This window comes from Lissotriton helveticus, chromosome 8, assembly GCF_964261635.1.
Source record: "Lissotriton helveticus chromosome 8, aLisHel1.1, whole genome shotgun sequence".
NCBI classification, from domain to species: Eukaryota; Metazoa; Chordata; class Amphibia; order Caudata; family Salamandridae; genus Lissotriton; species Lissotriton helveticus.
Window position 1 is genome coordinate 507,282,097 of NC_136069.1, and position 23,142 is coordinate 507,305,238.

Genomic DNA, 23,142 nt, shown 5'->3' on the forward strand with positions numbered 1-23,142 from the left:
CTTGTTTTTACCTTCCCTTTATTTCAACTTACTAAATGGTTGGCATAATATATCTCCTGCATAGTTATACACTGTTTCTAATCTTGGTAATTGACAGTTTGATCGCTTTCAATTTATGGCCTATGACTTTTGATAAAGATTAGGTAAAGAATGTAAAACTTCCCAGAGTCTGTGGTTATTATATGAGTGTTAATGTTATGGTATTTTGACTACTTGACTATAATTCTAAACTCCCTGATTCATCGTGGTCTTAGGTACCAGTGACAAGGATTGGTAAGTCAATGGTATAGGAATTAGTGAAATAGACTGGCAGTAGAGTGTAGGTTACCCGATTGAGTAAAATATGGAGAATTGAATTATGGGCCCAGGTGAGTATTGGTAAAATTATAGTTGGGTGACCTGAGCGCTCTATCACTAGCAACCTCCTGTTTTTGGCAGGTGAACGTGGTTGTCAGACTCAAACCTTGTTTATATTTCAATGATCCTGTGGCCCGATTCTAAGAGCCATCCCTACATTGGCTTTTTAGCATACAAATAACCATTTTTAAAGTTATGACTATGTTCAGCAGACAAATTTCCGTAAAACATTCCCAGGTCAACAAATATTTTTGGAGATATGGTTGTTTCCACTTCCGCTACCCAAGAAATGAATAAACTACCTATGGATTTTAATTTTCCCTTCTCACGTCTTTTAATCTGAAACAAAGTAAGGAGCTTTCTTTTCAAACTTTAGTTTGAAACTGGATTCTCAAGTCTTTCTCCCTGTTATGCACTTCACTAAAGCTGCAAAAAACACTTGTGAAAGGTTTTCCATCAATTTTACATAACATAACATAATATCTGAAATATCTGGTGAACCATCAAATACTTGGTTAGTTATGTTAGGCAAGATGCATAAGAGAGAGGAGCTCAGTTTAAATTTCAACAAAAAGGAAACTCACATCACCCAAATGAGGACTACCTGGTAGCATTTGCTTTGCATGGCCTCTTGACAATATAGGTAATCTTTAATAATTACATAATACTGAATCATTTGAGATGAAGTGAATCTCTGAAACCACAAATGCACAAGGGAGTACTCGTGACCTAGAGGGGAGTCTCCTCCAAGTATGGCCCTCCCTGACAAACCTGTTGGTCAATTGTAAGGCCTCTAACCCACTGTGTTCTCACTTCAGTAGCATTCTTCCTCATCAAGTCTTCACCACAGATATTCTAAGCTTATCTGGGCATGGTCAACCATGGAGAATCCAAGGGAGCTGTTATACTGTCACATAGTTTTAGAGATGTGGGGTCTGCATATTAAGATTGTCTCAGGTTGTCCTTGTATTTTTTTTATAATTAACTAGGCCCCTATTCAAGGTTGAAAACAGGTTTGTTGATGTCCACAAAGTTTCTATTAAGTTTTCCACATCAACTCTGGTCTACATGTTTCAACCCTAGCATGCCTTCACCAGGTCACTTTGGCTTTCTCCAGGACCACCAATGTATAGATCCAGGCTACTAGTTTAATCTAACTTCTAATCATATTGATCATGTTTATATCAATTCCACAGATCCATCCTTGCATGCTACACATTTATTCAACCTTCTGAGATATTTCTTCATTCTGTTTTTTATTTGGTGTCAGATACTAGCCCCATAAGCAGCTTGACGATGGTCATTATTTCAGTCACACTTTCATCAAAGGACTTGCCCGATGATTCTCCTAGTACTCCCTCTGGTGCCTTCAGCGTACGTCTTAGGGGTATATTCCCAAGGACTTATCGCTGAGTTATCGGCACTGTAGCGCAGCAAAAGTGGCGAAAGAATTATCGCTCCATTCTCAAGGTGGAGCAAACTGCCGATATTGCCAATTTTCCAGCCAATTTTCCAGCGATAGCTTCCGCAAAAAACATCGCCACAAGTGATAACGACAACGAACGCTAATAATATGCAGATTAGGCATTCCTGTGCAAAAACACATGAAAACACCACTTTGCGATATTCTCAACGACCAGTCAGATCTGCGATGTGATCCAAAAACAGACGATAAGGCGCGTTAGCAGCAGGGATTTAACACCTGCCTTTTACTGGTATAAAGCAGGACGACTACCTGCAGTATGAAAGGGAGCCCAGTCCAGAGCCACAACACAAGACCAACACATGTCATGGAGACACTGATCATGCAGCTCGGAGGCCCAAGAGGTCCACAACACCCACCAACAGACCATCCCGGGGCCTTCCTGGTTCACCCTTGGGACTATTCTTACTAAGCCTGCTGCCTAAGAACCACTTCAGATATGTCCCAGAGGCTACCCAGGTACAACCACGGGCCTTTCCGAGACCAGTCCGGCCGGGTGCGTACCACATGAGTCACTCTAAGGCGTCTGATCGGCGTCTCTATTATTCACAAAACAAGTCCGTGGAGCATCTACCCATGCAGCCGTAAGTCAAATTTTCCGGTCTGTCCACCCGCTCGACCAGAGCTCCCCTTTCGTTTGTCCTTTTACCTGGTTACAGGAGGACGACCCTATAACAGAGTCCCACCAGAGTTGCCAACTGAGGTACCATAAAAATAACCTATAGGGCTATACCTACCAATAGCCCCAATCCCATTACCAAATAAACAATCAGTTGGCAGTGAAGAAGGTTCAATCATTTATTAAGCAAAATACTTTATAGAGGAGCCTCTCCAACCCTCACCCATCAGGTGCACAGAGAAGACTGCTGGCTTACATTCAAACAGAAGGCTATATACTTTCAGTTCAACTCATAGAATCACTGTAAAAAGAAAAACACCAATTGGCCCTCGGGCCACAAAGAAGGACCATATATGGCACACATGATTAGTTCAAAGATTTACTATTTATTACTGAGAAGGTCAGGAGGGGTGACTCCCTTTCGTCTTGGTGCCCGGGAGTGTAGGCACGGCGCCTCCTGGAATGTGCTTATCGCACCCAAAGCCAGATGCGACCTTGAGTTCCCAGGACAGAGAGAAAACAGTTTACCTTCAGCTGCTTTCAGTAACACAAATGAACTGGGGTTTGACAACTACTGGAGAGTGACACATGATCACAGCTCGTGTCCGAGTCAAGACATAGAAAATGGAGTCTGTATGGTTCTCAGCCTACTCTGTTAGCACTAGAAACACAGGAAAAGAATAAACCTTTTTCTTCCAGTTAGCACATATACGAGTTATGTTATGTATATACCAAACAAAGAGGATATATCGATAAATCATGCTAACATAATATAGGTCCGATACTCCTAATGTAGGGGAAATCTAATTTTTATCCCTCAAAGGGCCCCATTAGGGTAGCAGGTGGAAAATCCCCCCGACCACCATGGAGGCGGGAATCAACCGCCCACCGGGACCGCAGATAAACCGGCGGGCAAATTAGGATCAACCGCCAAAAAAGACCGACCACGGCGGGAGCGGGCAATTGAAAACCGCCCAACTCGGGCGGTGACGTAAAAAAACCGACCGCGGCGGTCGGAAATGCTGCGGAAAAGCTACAACCCGCCGCAAGCAAAGCAGAGACACCGCACGGGAAATTAGGATATCCCCGATGGTCCCGTGGTACGATCCGCTGTTTCCGACCGCTGCTGTCGCACACAGGAGTGAATGGGAGCGACAGCAGAAGAGCTGCAGCATAGCCACCGGAGCGGACGGTACATAAAAAACATGGCAGACAATTCCAAAACACCAAAACAATGCCAAACTGTGCACAAATCAAAATAGCCATGCCCTCCAAATACACAAAACACATACCAATAAAAAAACAACTGCCCCAAAAAAATACATACAATTTCCAGGACAGCACACCTGACAGCAAAATCACATTTGGACACACCCACACAGCTGAGTATACACCCAGCCCCTTTACTGACCAGAATCCTTGGTAACACTCCAGAAGAGAAGGGCATACACCAGATATGACAGTAGAGGCAAAATAACACCGCACACACACCACCACCACCACCATCACTACCGCCATCACACCAGCACCAACAATTCCCCACCACACAACACACCTCACACATCAACACCACACCCACCACACACACCCCTGCACCCACAAACACTTCAAACACCACGCACCATGGCAGCACAGAAAATGCCCAAATTCACAGAGAGTGAGTTGACAGTCATGGTAAATCAGATAGTGAGAGTTCAACCACAACAGTTTGGTAGACTGGTCCAACAGACACCATTAGCCACAAGGACACAAATGTGGGAATGGATAGCTCAAAGGGCCAATGCAGTAGGGGCCACCCCGTGATCCAAGAAGGAAATCATGAAGCGGTGGCATTATCTCAAGAGGGTTGTCAAAGAGAGGAGGAGCAAGAACTGGGAGCTAGCTAACCGGACTGGCAGTGGCCCTCCCATCCTACTGAAAACATTCACACCATGGGAGGAGAAGGTGCTTGCCATACTGCATCCTGAGAGTCTCACAGGAGTTTCTGGGGGAATGGAGGCTGGTAAGTACAAACAAATGGCAACCAACACACTGATAAGTACTTCCTTGCACAACCCAAATACCATTGCTTTGTTCACCCTCACCTAACGGGTAGCTAGCCATCTTGCTTGGGAGGCTTGTTTGGGGGTTGGAGGCCAGTACCACGACTCCCATCATGCCCTCTGACACACACCCCAGCAGCATGGATGCCTCCCCCACCCAGGAGCATGTGTCAGCCATTGCACTGTTCACCCTCACCTAACAGGTAGGTAGCCATCTTGCTTGGGAAGCTTGATTGGGGGTGGGAGGTCTGTACCACGACTCCTACCATGACCCCTGTCCCACACCTGAGCAGGCTAGAGGCCTCCCCCACCCAGCAGCATGTGTCAGCCATTACACTGTTCACCCTCACCTAACAGGTAGGTAGCCATATTGCTTGGGAGGCTTGTTTGGGGGTGGGAGGCCTGTACCATGACTCCCACCATGCCCCCTGTCCCACACCCCAGGAGCATGGAGGCCGCATGGAGGCCACCCCCACCCAGGAGCATGTGTCAACCATGCACTGTTCACCCTCACCTAACAGGTAGGTAGCCATCTTGTTTGGGAGGCTTGTTTGGGTGTGGGAGGCCTGCACTCCTACTCCCACCATGCCCTCTGAGCTGCATGGAGCACTCCCTCCCACCCAGGAGCACCTGGAAGCCATTGCACTGTTCACCAAACAAACTTAAAGGTAGGTAGCCATCTTCACTGGTCTGGCTGTTTGTAGGTGAGAGACCTGCATCACTACACACAGCACCAATTGCATGCAATGCATCAATACCTGACATGTACGAGTAATTGATGTTCATCTGCACCATGTAATTACACCCAGTATTGCACTTAATAATAATAGTGAAGATCTCTCAATTGTGTAGTGTACAGACAGTTGATGACACGCAGATAGCAGAATACTTGTACAGTGCCCAACAGTGAACATTCCCCATCTAATCCACAGGTGATGAAGAACTCGCTGCTGAGGACAACAACGACCAGCAGAGCCAGTTTCCTCGTCGGTACATGGACTCTCGGATGTTGACTCCCAGGATAGTTTGGATGATGAGCTCCAGGCCGGCCCATCTGGTGCGCCAGGGACCAACAGGTCCCAGGCCCCCATCCTCCCCACCCCCACATCTGCTGCAACAACAACAGCAGCACAGCATACCCCTGCAGTCATGGCCTGTGCCTCAACCGCTGCCACTTCCGTCACCACCACCAGCACCAACACCACCACCACCTGCAGCACCCACCCTGTCCCAGGGGATGACCAGGACACACCAACAACTGTGGAGGGCAGGGAGAGTGTGCGTGGACCCACAGTGGCAAGGCAACAGGTCCATGGCAGCAGGGCAGGTGGGAGGGCCAGGGTCACCCCCAGACCTCAGGAGGTTGGCACACCATCCCTGGAACACTTCACCAGAGTCATCGGGGCATATGAACAGGTCCAGGGACAAAGTGGCTGGTCTGACAAACTATTACGTGAGCTCATCCTGCTGATGAGGTCCATCGACACTTGCATTGGACAAATGGTGGACCTCATGGCCCAGCAAGTGGCGTTACTGAGGGACAGGCCTGTGTCCCAAACAATCCCTCACCCCCCCTCTGTTGTGCTGTAGGATGACAGTGCACCATCCTCCTCTGCGGCCACAGAGAGGGGTGAGTCCTCAGATGCCGCTGGCCATGCAGCAGGCCCCCCCCGCCAAAGCGATCAAGGGGGCGTCCAAAGAAGAGCCTGGGAGTCTCTGGAGGCAAAGCACCAGCCACCCGCTAGTCACGGAGCCAGCCCAGATGGCAACCCTCTTCCCCACTACATTGACTGTCCTTCCACACACTGCCTTGTGAATGGCACCTGTCTGTTGGACTGGGTCACCACATCCATGCGGTGTCTACTCTTGCATCTCATCTACCATGACTGTCAAATCACTGCTCCATCTCCACCTTCATGTCAACTTTTTTAATAAAACACCTTACACACTTGAATTTGTGCAGTTTTGTTTTTAGTGCAATATTTACAGTGTTGAAAATGTCCATGATGTATCCAAAAGATGTGCAGTATGTAGGCCTGGATAATTTTGCAGCACCTAGGGAGACACAACAGAACAACAGTCACTTGCGTTAGTGTGGCATCACAGACATAACACTACACTAAACATCCACATAAATCTACAGGCAGATAACACAATGTGCATCAAGTGCCAACAAACAGAGTTCTGTATACGTTCACATGTGAAATGTCACTGACAAACACAGGTGACTCAACATGTGCCTGGTTGTGCCATCCGTGCATAGCCCTTCACAACAACAGCAATCACACCAGACAATGTACAAGTCGTACCTCGTCACCCACCTTCAAGTGAAGTAGCGGGTGATGAGCTGTTGATGCATGTCAACTCCTTCCTCCTCTCCACTGTCCTCATCATTGGACTCAGGGCCCTAAACAGGCCGGGGCCTTGGGTCTTCACCATCATCCAGGAGCAGGGGGATCCCCGTGTGAATGGCCATGTTGTGCAGCATACAGCATGCCACAATGATCTTGCAGACCTTCCCAGACGAGTATGACAGTGCCCCTCCAGTCCTGTAAAGGCAGCGGAATTTTGACTTGAGCAGGCCAAAAGTCCGCTCAATGACACGTTGGGTCCTGCCATGGGGCTCATTGTACCTGACGTCAGTCGGGGTCCTGGGATTGCGTAGTGGGCTCAGCAGCCATGGACGGCTGGGATATGCAGAGTCACCTGTGAATGACAAACACACATTGCAATGTTGCACAGGCAGAGGGCAGCAGGTCACACACACAGCACGCTATATCACTAAGCATACTCACCCACAATCCAAGCACGCTCGGGAAGCAGATTTGCCATCATCCGGGGCACCATGCTGTTCCTCAGGATGTACGAATCATGGGCTGAGTCAGGGAATCTTGCACACACATGTGATATGGTCATGTCCGCAAGGCACACCACCTGCACATTGATTGAATGATGTTTACGATTTCTAAAAATGTGCTCACTCCACTGTGGTGGCATCAGACCTACATGGGTGCAATCGATGGCACCAACAACATGGGGGATGTGCCCGAGGGGATAGAAGTCACCCTTCACACCGGTCAATTCTGCTCACCTGGGGAAATGTATGTATCTATCCTTATATATCATCATGGCTGCAGGAACATCCCTCAGCACCAGGCTGAACATGGGTTGCAATATCATTGCAGCGCTGGCCACAGTCTCCTGGAAGGAACCAGTTGCAAAAAAGTGGAGGGCTGCCATCACTTTGTATGTGGGTGTGAATGCTGTTGGGTAGTTGCGACGAGGCTGCAGGTGGGGCTCCAACAGATCACAAAGGGTCTTCAGTGTTGGTCTGTCAAGGCGGAATTTGCGAATGATCGCTATATCCTCCATGTCCTCCAGCACTGTCAGGTGACGTATGAGATTAGGCCTCCTCATAGTTCAGATGTAAATGGAAAAATGGCAATGACAACCATCATGAGATGGCCACAACACATACCGTTAAGGATCTCACAGAAAACCAAATACTGCCATGGGAGATGCGTGGCACACCAGGTTACATGGGTGGACATTTGAGACACACAGAGGGCACACCATTTACAATGCACAAGTGCCGCAGACAACACATAGGTCAATGTGAATGCACACATACTGAACCCCACTTTTCACATGTGCACGACTCGTACCGTACCATCCACCAATGTGTGTGAAATGAACATGACTGTCTCATACCCATCCGCTGTACCTGCTACACCTCAATGTATCATGTGAACTTGGCACACATCCACAACCCAATGATCACAGTAGCTGGAAAACTGTCACTTGTGTGCATGAGCTGATATGAAAGCACAATTAAGTAACAACACCATACAGTGAGGCAAGCCTTGCCAAGATCAGCACTGACCCACAACACATTGATTTGTTTCACATTATTGACACCAGCTTAACACTGTGAAGCATCATCAACCATCAAATGCATAAGTGACATGGCAGGGACTACAGACCAATGTGCGTCACACATAACGTGCGTCCACCTGTGGATTATATGGAATAATGGCATTGTGTGCCCAATGAGGTGCCCTTAACCATGTTGCTGCTGTGTACTGATGCAGTGTTCACGATGGACATTGCCATTGCATGTGCCCCAAATCGCAGTAGCTACCGCCTGGCCACGGCGGTGTGACACTAGCACCACCCCCTTCACAAGTGTGGTAGCCATTGGCATAGAGACATGGGTAGATGGCGGTGGGCATGCTCCGCCCCCCAAATCACGGTAGCTACCGCCTGGCCACGGCGGTGTGACACCAGCGCCACTCCCTTCACAAGTGCAGTAGGCATTGCCATGGAGACATGGGTAGATGGCGGTGGGCATGGTCCGCCACCCAAATCGCGGTAGCTACCGCATGGCCACGTCGGTGTGAAACCAGCACCACCCCCTTCAAAAGAGCGGTAGCCATTGGCATGGAGACATGGGTAGATAGTAGTGGGCATGATCCGCCACCCAAATCGTGGTAGCTACCGCATGGCCATGGCGGTGTGACACCAGCACCACCCCTTCACAAGTGCGGTAGCAATTGGCATGGAGACATGGGTAGATGGCGGTGGGTTTGCTCCGCCACCCAAATCGCGGTAGCTACCGCATGGCCACGGCGGTGCGATAGCGCCATGGGGCATTGCCTACAGCCAATGGGAGCTATGATTGCGGTGGCATGATGCAGTTTTAAATATCGTGGAAGGCGTGCTCCGCCACTGCGGAGGCGGTCATTGGATGCATTTGAACGATGCACCATCGCGGTAGCGCACCCTGGGCCCCTGTGGTGCATCACCGCCATGGAGCATTGCCTACAGCCATTGGGAGCAATGTTTGCGGTGGCATGATGCCGTTTTGAAAATTGCGGAAGGCGTGCACCACCACCGCGGAGGCGGTCATTGGATTCATTTGAATGAGGCAGACCTGGACAACCAATTGTTGCAGCTTTGTACCTTACAAACGACCCCTGAGGGCTATAAATCCGTGGGAGTGATCCTCTCATTTCCACTACTCACAGAGCCTGCTGGCTGGGACCCTCTACTGCTGCAGCCTCAAGTGAATGCTGCCTGTGACCCTCTCCTGCTGCTGCCTCAAGTGCCTGCTGCCTGGGACCCTCTCCTGCTGCTGTCTCAAGTGCCTGCTGCCTTGGACCCCTCACCACTCGCTTCCACCACAGGTGTTCCATGTCCACAGGGATGGCAAGGACAGAGTAGATCCGTGCCAGTCTATTCACAAGCGATTAGCTGGAGGCCCTAGTGGACGAGGTGCTGGCACAGTACCCAAGGCTGTATGGTGGCCCCAATGTAGTGGTAAGTCATCATTAAGGGAGCTGGAGGGCAGGGGGGTGTCAGACATGTAGTTGTGCTGTGGCAGTATATGCCTGAGGGTGTGGGGTTGTGTCATACACTGACAAACAAGCTGTCTCCAGGGCGAGGGAGTGTGTGTGTCCCAATGTCACTGTTTTCCCTGCTTGCAGTTGTATGTGTGAGTGGAGTGTGTTACATTGTCAGCCATACAGAGCCACAGGATGTTGGACATGTAGGTGCCAGGACAGTAATTGCTCGGGCGAATGTTTCTGTGTGCCCCTGTTGTCCGACTCGGTGTGAACCCAGAGACTAGGCCCAGTGCCTGCCCACCCAAATGAGAACACATCACCAAACTTACATGGTCCTTGCTCCTGGTCATTCACACTGAATAAAAGATATGCACCATCTCAGCCCTGTATAATTGCACATGAGCACACTTCTGTAGGCCATACACATTACAAACACATATGTTCACAGGACATGCTCATTGAATGCTGCCCAGTCATGCACACAGTGCTTCTAGACACAGACAGATAAGTGAGGTATGTAGTAGGCAGACATGCATGGGACTCGTGATGTCTGTAAGCCACTGAGGGGGTACAGTGCAGTCATCCTGCATGTGTGTGAGATTATCAGGGACCCTCTACGCCCTCATGTATGCATGCAATCACATCTGTTTGGCCCATGCAGACTGCCCTTGTGAGGTGTCCCCCAGTTTGGGATGGATGGAGATTACAATAGGTCCTGAGTCTGTGTCTTGCTACTGTACTGATAGATGTTGGTACATGACACTGTGTGACTGGTCATTTACCCTTCTTTTCTCCCATACCTGCAGCTCAAGGTACACCAGCGTAAGGCCGTGTGGAGGGCCATTGCAGCAAAGGTGCGAGCCCTGGGGGTATCCAACCGACGGCGCACCCACTGCCACAAGAGGTGGGACGACATCAGCCAGCTGGCAAAGAACGTGGCAGAGATGACATTGGGGCTGCTACCACGCACTGGGCATTTTGCACGGCACAACATAACATCACTGATGGTCCGCATATTGGCAGTGACTAATCCAGAGCTAGATGCCCGTCTGAAGGAGCATAGCCAGCAACGCAGGGGTGAGTATTTGTGTAGGGTGACTTTGGCTGGGAGCGGATGCATGTGTACAGGGTCTGTGGCAGCGGTGGCCCATGTGATGTTCATGTGGTGGTGCTGTGCTGTGTCATGTGAGTGACCGCTGGGATGTGTGCCAGTGTCGGGCAATGGGCCAAACTGGCCTTACAAAGCTGATCCTCCCTGCTTTGCTTTCTCATAGCCAGATGTGTTAGGATCTACATGGTCATTCAGCATTGGGATAGTGTAGGGAATCTATTAGGGGGTGAACAGTAGGGTCCACTATCTGAGTGTGACTTCATGTATGCCTACTTTGCATGCACAATGATCGGAGAGGCCCACACATCTGACAACAAGGTGCCCCAGAGTACCACAAGGTGCTTGGTATGGCCTTCTTGGCATTGTGGACTGTCATGTCCTAATAGGTGTGTGTGTTGTCCCCTCCTGTTCCCTGAAGGTCTGTCAGAGGCAATGAGTGTTGTCCCCACATCATGTCCCTTGGTGTGGACAGGACAAGTTGTGTGTCTGGTACACTTCATCCACGAGCAGGGTGTTGTGCTGTGTGGCCTCAACGTGGCTCAGTCATGACAGATATCCAGGGTTACAGTCACTTTTATGGTCTATGTAGTGTGTTGCTGCAATGAAATTGCAGGGTGTGGTGGTCACCATGTTGATTTGGGCATCTCCTGTACTGCATTGATTGGATTGCTTTGTCCTGATGATTACACTTTCACAACCCTGCATCTGTTTCTCATGCAGAATCGCCGGTGGACACGGAGGAACGGGAGCCGGAAACCAGTGGTGGCGAGAGTAGCACCACAGCTGCACCCGAGGCCAGTGACACAGAGCTCACCAGCGCATCTGAGGGGGACCGTAGTATGCAGGAGGAATCCGTGGCTAAGACACAGAGTACCACATCATCTGATGCCAGCGGTGATGCATCCATGTTGGCAGGCACAGGGGATGGGGAGTCTGTAACATCATCTACCACACAGCGGCCAGTGCCCAGCCTCCCATCACTTCATCTGGTGCAGCCCATGTCCGTGTCAGTAAGAGGGGACGAGTTACATTCACACCTGGCACCGCTGAGCCTGCACCTGTCCCCCCTGCTGCCCTCAGTGCAGAGTCTGTAGAGCTCCTGCGCCAGCTTTGTGTGGGCCAGACCGCCCTGCTCAATGCCTTTAGTGACCATGACAAGAAATTAGGCCAGGTAGTTGCCTACATGGAGGGCATACACACTGACATGGGAGGGCTACACCGTACAGTCCAGGCTTTGTCATCCGCAGTGACGTCTGCCCTTCAACAGGCACATGCTCCCATTCCTGCTCAGATGCCTTTGTCCACCCCCCAGTCAGTGGCCACATCAGATGACAGTGACCATGGTTTGCATGCGTCACAGACACGATACAGCACAAGGAGCACACAGCAGACACAACCCAAGCGGCCCAGCCCACAGACACCATCCCCACAGAAGACCAGAGCCAACCCAGAATGCCAAGACAAGAGCCCGTCAGGGAAGAGCAAGGTCGAAAAAGCAATGAGGCTGACATCAGGCTCACATGCCTCAGAGGCATCACCAGCAAAGGACTCTACTGTCCCTAAAACTTCACACAGAGCTAGGTGTGCAGTGTCTGTGCCCTCTGAGGAGGTGTTGTATGGCAAGGGTACACCTAGGAAGGGCACAGGGCCACATCCCCCCACCACATCAACTCCAATTCCAAGCCCAGTGAAGCAGGTGTAGGAGGGCACTGTAGGGACTACCCCTGGCAAAGAGGCAAAGGAGGGTACTGATGGGGCCACCCCTGGCAAAGAGGCAAAGGAGGGCACTGTAAGTGAGACACCTGACAAGAAGGGGAAGGTGGTCAAAAGGCTAAGCCAGACAAAGCATCCCGCAGGATCCAGCACATCACCAGAGGGAGTGCCAGTGTCTGCACCTGATGCGGGACAGTTGGTGTGTGTGCCTGTTGTGTCATCACCAGTTGCCATTAACCCCAAGACAGGGAAGCCATTTCATATTCCCAAGAATAGGAAGGGCACCTCTCCCACCTCTCACACCCACACTGTGTCACAGGTCTGCATGACTCCACCTCCATGTGCCACTATACCACCTGGTCCAAACAGCCCTCCAGCTTGCCAAACCATACATCACCTGGGCATCTGTCTCCCCAGTCAAGAGTTCCTGCTATCCCTGACACACAGCCAGCTCCAAGTCCGCCTGACAGCCAAATGTGAGTGGCAGTCCCCCTTATACACCTGTCTCTCATACAGGTGTGCTATTCCTGCCCATTGTTTGGCACCTGGTTGTGTTGCTGGTCATAGAAGGGTACAGTCAAACACACTCACTATGCAGCTTCTCATGCCCTGACTCCGCATTTCTCCCTGGCAACTTAAATTGTCATTCACTGCTGTGTTGTACTTTCACCTGTGCCATGGACACTGGCCCTGTTGCTCTGCTGTGTTGTACTCTCACCTGTGCCATGGACACTGGCCCTGTTGCTCTGCTGTGTTGGAGTCTCCTCTGTGCAGCCTCTCATGTACTTTCTGTGCCACCTGCCATGGACACTGGCCCTGTTGCTCGGCTGTGTTGTACTCTCACCTGTGTCATGGACACTGGCCCTGTTGCTCTGCTGTGTTGGAGTCTCCCCTGTGCAGCCTCTCATGTACTTGCTGTGCCACCTGCCATGGACACTGGCCCTGTTGCACTGCTGTGTTGTACTCTCACCTGTGCCATGTACACTGTCCCTGTTGCTCTGCTGTGTTGGAGTCTCCCCTTTGCAGCCTCTCATGTACTTGCTGTGCCACCTGCCATGGACACTGGCCCTGTTGCTCTGCTGTGTTGTACTCTCACCTGTGGCATGGGCACTGGCCCTGTTGCTCTGATGTGTTGTCCTCTCACCTGTGCCATGGACACTGGCCCTGTTGCTCTGTTGTGTTGTACTCTCACCTGTGCCATGGACACTGGCCCTGTTGCTCTGCTGTGTTGTACTCTCACCTGTGCCATGGACACTTGCCCTATTGCTCTGCTGTGTTGTACTCTCACCTGTGCCATGGACACCGGCCCTGTTGGTCTGCTGTGTTGGAGTCTCCCCTGTGCAGCCTCTCATGTACTTGCTGTGCCTGCTGCCACGGACACTGGCCCTGTTGCTCTGCTGTGTGGTACTCTCACCTGTGCCATGGACACTGGCCCTGTTGCTCTGCTGTGTTGGAGTCTCCCCTGTGCAGCCTCTCATGTACTTGCTGTGCCACCTGCCATGGACACTGGCCCTGTTGCTCTGCTGTGTTGTACTCTCACCTGTGGCATGGACACTGGCCCTGTTGCTCTGATGTGTTGTCCTCTCACCTGTGCCATGGACACTGGCCCTGTTGCTCTGTTGTGTTGTACTCTCACCTGTGCCATGGACACTGGCCCTGTTGCTCTGCTGTGTTGTACTCTCACCTGTGCCATGGACACTAGCCCTATTGCTCTGCTGTGTTGTACTATCACCTGTGCCATGGACACCGGCCCTGTTGGTCTGCTGTGTTGGAGTCTCCCCTGTGCAGCCTCTCATGTACTTGCTGTGCCTGCTGCCACGGACACTGGCCCTGTTGCTCTGCTGTGTTGTACTCTCACCTGTGCCATGGACACTGGCCCTGTTGCTCTGCTGTGTTGGAGTCTCCCCTGTGCAGCCTCTCATGTACTTGCTGTGCCACCTGCCAAGGACACTTGCCTTCCTGTTTGGAGTTTGCCTGTGCAGATTATCTTGCATATGATCCACATTTTGTGCCTTGCTCTTGTCTACTGTTGTTCTACTGTCACATCTGTGCAATATGTGAACAAAGACAGTTACTCCTGTCGTGTGTTTTGTCAGTGTTCTTGCTATTTAAAGTTATTTTGGTGTGTGCATTTGGTTGCCTGTGCCCCATGCTCTATGTGTCACTTCAACATTGCCAAGCTCTTTGCCCGCATCACATTTTTAAACAGGGGTGATAGGGTCTTCAGTCCATTCAGACAATGATACTTGTGTTATCTGAGTTGACTCTTTTGCCTGTCATGCAGTTCTCTTTTTAGTGGTTTGCTATTATTGGCTACGTAGTTGCCATGTCAGCTTGGGGTACACTGCCAGCACAGGGTGTGATGCTGTGCACAGGTTTGCATGCAGGCTGGGCAATGTCATGATGTATGCGTGTTATTCCTGTATATGTGCCCAGCTGTGTATGTGTATGGTCATTTTCTGTTGGCCTAAGTCCTGGTCCCCTGCTCTACATGAGATGTGTGCTCTTGGGTGGTGAAGAGGTGTGCAGTGTGAAGGGTGTGACTTTGTAGTGGTTGTGGATGTATGTGTGCCCCTGGATTGTGATAGACACACATGTGTCACTCAGGACTTGTGTGCCTGTTGTTTGGATTGTCCTGCCCTGTGTAAATGATTGTATGCACTTGTGTGAGTTGCCTGTTGTGCAGTGTGCAGTGTGTTGGTGTGTCCATGCAGTTCTGTGTGACTCATCCTTGTTGTTTTGGTCACTTATGAGTGTGCAATGTGTGTGACTTTCACACCAGTGTTGTGTTTATTTGATCATCAATGTGTCTTGAGTGTGTTTGTGTAGACTGTGTGGCCCTGCTGCTCCTCACTGGCATTGTGTTTCTGTTTGTCATGCATTGCAGGCACATGGTACCTTTGCTCCTCCTGTATGGCATGGTGTGTGTGGTGTAATGCCATCACCTATGTGTGCCACTTGTGCCTAGCCATTGTGGGTCAGTACAAAAGAGGGTGGTGATGGACGGAGCATCTGGACCAATCAAACACTCACACCCAGTCAACAGATCTTGGTTTAATCCATGACCGTTCTTTAGCCCACTCTGCCACCCCAGTTCAGACATGACCATATGCAAATCAGTCTGACCCTGTGCCTCGTGGGAACAGTCCAGCCCGAACTGCCAAGCCATGCCTTCCCTGGACCGGAATCAAGCTTCCTAGGACCGGTTTCTGGCATTCCAGCCGTCTTCAGCCAGGCTTGCTTGAATCCAGTGGCAAAGTGAGCAAGGGACTCAACGTCTGAGCATACCCTGCCAACTTATGGCGAACAAAGCAGTACAAAAGAGGGTGGTGATGGACGGAGCATCTGAACCAATCAAACACTCACACCCAGTCAACAGATCTGGGTTTAATCCATCACCGTTCTTTAGCCCACTCTGCCACCCCAGTTCAGACATGGCCATATGCAAATCAGTCTGACCCTGTGCCTCATGGGAACAGTCCAGCCCGAACTGCCAAGCCATGCCTTCCCTGGACTGGAATCAAGCTTCCTAGGACCGGTTTCTGGCATTCCAGCCGTCTTCAGCCAGGCTTGCTTGAATCCAGTGGCAAAGTGAACAAGGGACTCAACGTCTGACCATACCCTGCCAACTTCTGGCGAACAAAGCAGTACAAAAGAGGGTGGTGATGGACGGAGCATCTGAACCAATCAAACACTCACACCCAGTCAACAGATCTGGGTTTAATCCATCACCGTTATTTAGCCCACTCTGCCACCCCAGTTCAGACATGGCCATATGCAAATCAGTCTGACCCTGTGCCTCATGGGAACAGTCCAGCCCGAACTGCCAAGCCATGCCTTCCCTGGACAGGAATCAAGCTTCCTAGGACCGGTTTCTGGCATTCCAGCCGTCTTTAGCCAGGCTTGCTTGAATCCAGTGGCAAAGTGAGCAAGGGGCTCAACATCTGAGCATACCCTGCCAACTTATGGCGAACAAAGCAGTACAAAAGAGGGTGGTTATGGACGGAGCATCTGAACCAATCAAACACTCACACCAAGTCAACAGATCTGGGTTTAATCCATCACCGTTCTTTAGCCCACTCTGCCACCCCAGTTCAGACATAGCCATATGCAAATCAGCATTGTTGGTCTGCACTCCCTCTATTTGTGTATGGTACACCCCTTACATGTCTACTACTGACATGCTAGTCAGTTGACTTGGATGTCAGCTGTCCCCTTGGTTTTCATGTGTATGGGCCTCCCCATCACTTCACTTGTGACACTGTGCGTTGTGGTGCAGTTCTTGAGCTAAGAGTGATGTTCCACTCTGTACATTGCCCCAAAGGTTTATGTGTGATGTTCTTGAGCTATTTATTAGTGAGCTTTGCTCATGTGCACTTCAACTGTGTTTACTGCCCAGTGCTCTGGTGAAGATGGTTCTGCTCTTGTATCCCAGAGTGGTGCATCTTGTTGTTGTTGTGTTGGATGTATGTGTGTTGGCTGTGGTATTGCTTCACTTCATGTGTGTGCTGTTGTATTTGTGCTGTGCTGATTTGTGCTGTGTGTGTTGAGTTTGGATCAGTCATGTCTGTGTGTAGCTGTTGTGCTTGGTGTGCGCAGACTGCTTGTTGTGTATACAGTGGTGTGTGTATGTGGGCTTGGCATTACCTGATGTGCATCCCCTGATGTCCTGTGGTGTTTGTTGTGGCAGTGTAGTTCTGTGCAGGTGCACTTCTTCTGTGATTTGTGGTATGTTGTGTGTGTTTTGTTCTTGAGTGATGATGTTGTGCACTCATGTTGTGTTTGTGCTCCCATTGCCTTTCCACAGTTTGGCTGTCAGTGTATGTCTGTTTCTGTTGGGGTCTGTGTGTGTTCCTGTGGTGTTTGTGTGTTGTTTTTGGGCAGGCATCTGTTCAGGCTTCCCTGTGTGTGTGTTCTGTTTGTGGCTACACCCAAGGTGTGTGTTTGTTTGTGTGTATATGTGCTGGGAAGTATTGGCAGCCTTCAGTGTGTGAGGCACTGGTGTTGTGTGTTCCTTGTCAGCCACTCCTGCAGTGGCTGTCTCCCTGGTTGTTTGTTGTGTGGTGCAGGGTGTGTATTGGGCTAGCTTGTTGCTGTGCTTGTTGCTTGTTGCTGTGCATGAGGGTGCACAGGATGGGCACCTGGCCTGTGACTTGATGGGGTGTGTTGATGTGTGGTTGGGGATGTTGTGTCTCTGTGGTATTTGTGCCCTGCCCATGCCTTGGAGTGGCCCTGCCTTCTGCATTGTGCGCATGTGTTGACCGCGGCAGTGACGTGACCGGGAACGGGACGTTGCTGCTAGTTCGCGGTCGATGTGTGTCCCGGATGCAGAGGGGTGACTTGGTGGCAGGTGGGTCATGTGTGGGTGCCCTTGTGGATGTGTTGTAACCCCCAGCAGGGTGTCGGTTATGGTTTTGGACCCTGTGTCAGCACGTGTGTTGTGTGTTGTATTTGTCTATTTGCGTACCTGCGGCGTCATCCGCGGCAGCCCATTTAATGGTACTGCTGTAGCAGGTACATCACCGTATGCATATGTAGGGCTGGGTCCATGGCGTTCATAACCGGGTGGAGAGGACCGGGTCTCTGCTATTGTTGCAGCGGTTCTCCGGAAATAATTTCTAAAACCATGACTCCTTTCCCTGAAGTACAAATTCATACATATACTTGACAGTGGGGATCATGACACCGCGAGTCGCTCACATAATACTTACACCCTACTTCATGGATCGGTGAGACTCAAAGGAGAGCTGCTGTATCATAGCGGGATGTCTAAAACTATAACTGAATATTTATACTATTTACACCTGCAGTTTAAATGAGTTTACCATAGTTTTCATTAACAAAACATTTATTTAGACACGCCGCCACTGTGGTCGACGGATCTCCTAGTAAAAAATTAGGCGTAGGAATACTCAAAAACAGCTTAATTCTCCATTTATCCAATTTTTATTAAAAGCAAATTTTAACATGTCTAAAAGTTTTATTCACTTTATTTATTTCTTTATTCGAAAATGACATTGAAAAGAAAATAAGGATTTATTTCAAAACAGTTAATTTCATTTATTTTAGGAAATTCAGAAATAGACATTTATTTAGATTTCAGAAATACAAGTATTTTAGCAAAAGACAGATAGTTCCCAAAATTCATCCTTTCTCCTAACTTCCCTAACCAATAACCTCACCTAAAGTTCAGATCTCATTCAGAAGAAATAGAAAAATTATTCAAAGTCTTACATCTCAGGAAAATCAGCATACGGACAGCATCTCTGGAGGAAATCGAAAAGGAGGTTTTTCTTCACTAAAACCAGCACTTTTTATACCTTTTTCACTAGCTCTATCTATCTATGTAAAAATGTAACTTCCAGCATAAATTTGAGTTCTGATTGGACAATTTTGGGGTGGATGTGCATCACCTCATCATTACAATATTCATTCCGCTTCCGTCAGCTAGATTTTAAATGGGTTATTGTTTGGGCTATGTCCGGCCTAGTCCTGTTCTCAGTTGGTAACTTCACCAAACTTTCTCACGTTCAGAACCATTGTGCTCATCCTTTTTGGCAGCCATCTAGACTTCCAGGCTACATCGACCTTGAACTTGCATTCACTCCAGGCACAAGCAGCTCGCATTCGTAATCAGACTTGGGTTTGCGCATGCTCAGTTCATTTTCTATTCGCAGTTCAATAAGTCAGCCACCTTTTTCTAGGCCTCACGGGCCAGAATGGGAACTATCATAGAAACAAACACAAACGAACGTTAATTTTAGAAATGTAACCCTTATGTTTACCTCCCCCCTCACTAAGATTTTTCCTATTAGTAGTTACCTAGCAAATAAGCAACATTTAGGCGTAATATACTTACTTATCCTTTGGTTTGTGCCACAAATACGTAAACGAAAGCACATATATGCTGTATTTTATTATTTCAAAGCTGCTTATTAGTTTAGGACACGACAAAATCACATAGTTAGTTAATTATTATTGCAACATAAGCAAAATTAATTCCCACGTGTACTTGTGTAGGTGCAATTTTATTCTAGGTTGATTAATTCCACACATCATTCCATTAGTTCATGTTATAGTTATGGAAGTGTGACTTTACAAGGGGTACATAAAATGTTGTTTCTCCACCTTGCTCCATCACTATCGTGCTCCGCTGTCAAGTTTCCGCCGTCTCTGGTTGGGCGGTGTCTCCACTGCGGTGCATCTGCCATCCTAATTTGTGGAGCGGGGCGGACGTCATTCCGCACGACGGTGAGTCTCCATTGGCTCCCACCGCCGCGGTGACGGCCGCACTTTGATGGCGGTGCGCGGCACTCTGCGCTGGATGGTAAATGACCTATGTTTTGCTATACTAATATGGCGGACGTGAGTACCGCTGCCCGCGGGTAGAAAAAGGCATTTTTCCACCCCGCCAGCATCGCGGTGGTACCACCGCCCGACATCCTAATGGACCCCTAGGTGTGCCATTCAACAATTGTTGTGCTATATCCCACAGTCATTTATTTAACATAGTGTTCAAACGCCAAACAGGAGAATAGCATGCATATGAACATTCAAGATCTACTGCACTGCACTGTTTTTGGGTGGATAACTTTTGAGCTCTGAGGATGAAATTTCCTCGTCTCACCTCATATTCAAACCAAATTATCTGCTGATAGGGACAGGGTATTATTTCTCTTGGGAGACAATCAGCATTGCTTTGCCACACAAACACTGTCTGTTTCCTTTGTAGTGACAGTTTATGTTAGTATACGCAATAAATGACTAATTTTAACTCATTACAAGTTTATTGTACTGATCACTGATATAAGTCACTTCAAAAATAGAATACTAGAATGATTAAAGCTGATTTAGCAATGTAAGTATTCGAACACATACACATTCTCTCTCTCTCTCCCACTCGTAAGCTTAAACAGTGGATCCGATACCCAGGGCCCTGAAGTGTCAATTGAACCCTGTTATTGGTTGTATATATTTGCCCCAGCATCAGTCAGAGAGACCATTTTCCTTGCTCTCACCAGGCCAATGGCACCCTCAGCCGCTACTAAATCACCTCACCTCCAGCGGAACGGAAACAAGACAAATGATAATTACATTTACAAACATCTTGATAGCAAAAAGGACTGCATTAAAACGTCCCGTGTGTGAGCTGTCAGTGTCTTCGGAAGCTTTAAGGCAAATAACAAGTCTCTTTGGAAATATAATAAAATGACAGCAAATACATAGGCTGGAAACAAATACTTATTGTCAATGTGGTGGGTACTTAAACAATAAAAGAAAAAGAAAAAAAATCTGTTCGTATCCTCACCAGTGTTTACTGTGTTCATTTCAAATGGTGTGCGTGCTTGTCATCTTATATGGTTTGAAGCGTATTATCAGAGGAAGAAAATTATCCAATAGACATGGTATCAGCATCGACAAGATTTTTAATATTGCTCTGCAGATTAATATGAAATAAATGCAGGAATAATTAGATAATGCCAATCACAATGGGCACGATTCTGCAGATAGCGATCATAATTATAAACTTTGATGTGCATTAATTCGATAATTGGAACTCATGAGTCTTGCTTCTGAACAATTCTGAAAACGAATCTGATGCCTCCAGGCCTCTCTAGGAAGCACAAATGCTGCGCCGCTGATATACTACTAATGACACAGTGAAATGTAACTTGCAGCCATCCATTTATATTTAAATTGTGATACTTTAATTTAATCAAACACACCATCATTAATTGTAACATAACTCAGTTAAATATAATTAGGTTTCCCCTGTTTTTAATTTATTCCATTCCGTCATCAGCTGTGATCAGCCATATGTTTAAAATTATGCCAGGCTTCGAAGATATAACCTTCACACCGACGTCAGTAATTTCCAAAGTAAAATGATCATTAGTCCATGTTTTTTTTAATCTCACCATGACTCGCAGTGGCCCATTAAAGAGAGGCTTTCAAGGAGAGGACAGATACAGCAGTCCGATCCTCAGCAAAAAACCAGGATAATACACTAAAAAAAAACTGTTTAATTCATTCAAGCTGTCGTATTGGCTTTCAAGCATCATTTTGCAGTATTTTTTAAAATCACAGGGTATGAAATGAAGTTGAAAAAGGAAGGACTATTACTAAATGATGCTAGATATATTATTAAAAGCACTCTTAAAATTCTGAAGTGTTTAGGGTGTTTATAGTAACAAACGTTTAGTATAGTGTAAAGGTTGTACAGAGGAAAACTGAGAGACCGTTCTCCTGCACCAGTTTCACCTTTTTTGTGTGAAGATTTATATAGTGCGAACTCAAACAGAAGGTATTAGAGTGCTTTACATGAGCACCAGTTACCTTACACAAGGGCACATTCATTTTTGGTAGTTACGGACAGATTAAATGATTTGCCCAGAATCACAGGAAAATGAGCCAATGCTGAGGCTCGAACCCAGTTTCCCAGCTCCAAAGTGAGCAGCTCTAGCCATAAGGCTACATCCTTGTCCTGTACTTGCATGACCACCATCATGCCAAAATGCATAAAGTTGACCTCACGCCACACCTTGCCAGAAGCAATACACCGACCCCACTACCTACTCCTCAACTCGCACTCCATGTGCAAGCATTCCACTAAATTATGTGACCTCATGGCCACCCTTCCACCCAACATCGTTTACTTACCAAGACATGGCTCGATTCCACATCTATCCCTGGCATTGCAACAGTGATCCCTGACGGATATAAAATCACTTACCAGGACTGAACCAACAAGCCAAGAGGAAGAACAATGTCCCGACCATCTGTGTACTGGGCCTGGCATGCAAGGTTCATGTTACATTACTCCTTTTGCGCCTTATAGCGTGCTATTTATTTGTCGGATTTGTAATGTGCATAGCTGCCCCAGCGATGAGGCGTACCAGCGCAACCACATACTCCTCAGTGAGAACCAAAAAAAGCTAAAGATTACACAGGAAAAAGCCAGGTCTTTATTGTTTTTGAAAGGCAAAGTGGCTCTGAATTGCACTGATGGACACATGGAGCGAATTCCAGAGTTGCGCAGACAAGCTGCGAAAGGAACTACCACTCGCTCTGGCTTTCAAAACACGAGGAGTACAGACCAGCGCTCAGTCAGCTGATCTCAAAGGACACCGTAGCACATAGAACTACAACAAATTAGCCAACCCCTGGGGCGCTTGTGACGTCAGAATCTGATGCGACACACAAAGCGCCTTGAATTGAATGTGCTTCTCAATAGGCAGTCAATGAAGTTTGCGAAGCACATGTGAGACTGAGCAGGATTTCGGGAGAGCCACCAGAGTGTGGGCTGCTGCATTCTGTACTCTCTGTAAATGCTTAACACCGGCCTTGTTGGCTCCCAAATGTATGTAGTTACCATAATCCAGTCTGGATAGAATTACAGCCTGGATAATAGTTTGGCGCACCTTTGGAGGGAAGAAACCCAGCAACAGCTTCAAGCCTCGCAGAAGCCCAAA